Below are 2,256 nucleotides of genomic sequence, written 5' to 3' on the forward strand. Positions count from 1 at the left end.
TAGGATCCCAAATGAACACCAGTTCCAATCCCAGAAGCAATGCTTCCCATCCAGCTCCCTGCTTGTGGCCTGGGAAAGCAGTCAAGGACAGCCCAAAGCTTTGGGAACCTGCACCCACATGAGAGACCTGGAAGAAATCCTGGCTCCTTGCTTCAGATCACTGCAGCACTTTAAAATAAAGTACATACAAGAAGATAAACATCTTTCGAGAAAACAAATGGCACGAGAAGTTTTGAGCCTCAAAAATGAGTTTTGTTGGAGAAAAAGGGACTACATAATTTTCAAAAAATATACCTTTGTAGATAGGAATCGCTGTCATGAATATTGAATAAACGGATGTGCACTCATACCTACCTGGGAGGGGAGATACCTTGATCCCCGAGGTGTTTTTCCCAGGGCGAGGCTCATCCTTTGCACTTGTGTTGACCCACGCTATTTCCCCAAATGAGGAAACCTCCACTGCAGAATTTGTGGTAGTTGGGGACTGCATTCACATTCTGCCTAAGGAATAAACAAAGTTATTGTATATGCCATTAACTTTTCAATCAATGTAAAATCCATCAAAAGTATAAAGAATTTTTACCAGATTAAAATTAATATGATCTCTGAATTTTAATGATTTCCCACTGTTTTAGTAGGTATAATTATATGCTGTTACATAATTAAAATTGCGCATTTTAGTAAAATTATATTTTTATGACCAATTGAACTTATATGCTAATGATTTGATGCCTTACTTTATAGGCTTCTTTTTTCAAATTTTTTGCTCACGTATATATGGGAGGTTTTATTGTTTATAACTAAATTATTAAGAACTAATGTCTGTTTGTGCTAAGTAAACTTTTTTGCTAAGCTATTGAATGAATAAATTGTTACTTAATTACCTGTGAAGGGCGTCAAGTTCACCTGTAGGAATAAAAGACACAAAATAGAGCCTTTCTTCCAGTACACACCATTTAATTATCAACGCAGAAAATCAAAAAGTCACAGCAAATAAAATGAAACCTGAGATTGACATAGGATGAGAGGAACACTACTGCCCCCAAGTGTCTGAATGGAGAATGATGAGGCCAGGGCCATTTGGGGATAAATACGCGCTGCTAATTTATGCATTATAATCAGCAGAATTATTTGACTATCTAATTTCTTAATATTTTCCTTGATGATTTTTTGATCATCATTGTAGTAAAAGGGCGACATTGGAGTCATTTTTGGTGTCCGTTTTCTACTTTCCAGTCCATGGGAAAGTAAGAAGTAAAGATCAACAGTGAAAATTCTGGATTATTTAGCATCGTTTTTGTCTAAAATTGTACACTTGAGAAATGTTATTGAAATTAAAAACAGACATCTATCATTCATTACTCAATATTTGGCTCTCTGAAGTTTGTGTGGCACAGGTTTATATTTCTATATATAATTCTACAACAGAATTATTCTGGGCATAACACAGTAGAGTGTTGTTTAGAATTTTCATTTTGTCATGTAAAATAATAATAATAGAATTTTTCTGTCTTAATCGCTAACATAATTATGTGACATCATCAGTAATTATGTGACATCATCCATCGATACATGCCTGTGTATATGGTTTCCTGCTTTCATTGATGACTTCTCTGTTCAGATTATCAAACTGAGATATCAAAGTTCTTGTAAAACTTATACAATTGAAATGTTGTGTAAAACATTAGCACCTCAACCATTTTATGCATTTTCTATTAATTAAGGATGGCTTGATAGTTCCGTATCTCAGGGCCGCTTTAAATAAGAGCGATTTTGTTTAAAAATGTAATCGAAGAAAAGATCATAGGAAAAAATTAAGAAGAGATGCAGGTTTTAGTGTGTAACCCACAGCGTGCTTTCAGAGCACCTGTGCATTCTCGGACTAATTTGGACGTGGGTTGCAGTGCTCTGAGATGCCATTTCTGATCTGTCAGCTTGGGAACAATTGAGATTGGTAGCGCATTCTGTTGATAAGACTGGAGAAAAGCAACTCTCTTCTCTTGTCAATCGAAATCCAAAACCACATATAACTTATAAAGGGAAACTGTAAACATCAAGAAAAATTGCACATCACTTTTTCCCTTAAACTGACAATCTGTGGATAATTATCTCCACCAATATAAAACATGGACATAGATTAATTAACTGCAATATTTTTATAGCACTTGTACACAACACTGCAATAGCATTTTAAAAAAATATTATTTTTTTTTTTTGAAAATGGAGGTCTATATAGAGAAGCAGAGACAAAGAGAA

General features: G+C 34.7%; 1 non-coding gene across 1 annotated transcript; it reads left to right on the forward strand.

Moving 5' to 3' along the window:
* Positions 1 to 346: 346 nt before the first annotated feature.
* Positions 347 to 505, forward strand: LOC121154680. Its single transcript, XR_005883577.1, has one exon. It is a non-coding gene; the product is annotated as a U1 spliceosomal RNA (small nuclear RNA).
* Positions 506 to 2,256: the final 1,751 nt, after the last annotated feature.

The sequence above is a fragment of the Ochotona curzoniae genome, unplaced genomic scaffold (assembly GCF_017591425.1).
Source record: "Ochotona curzoniae isolate NIBS_2020 unplaced genomic scaffold, NIBS_Ocur_1.0 contig_2754, whole genome shotgun sequence".
NCBI lineage: Eukaryota > Metazoa > Chordata > Mammalia > Lagomorpha > Ochotonidae > Ochotona > Ochotona curzoniae.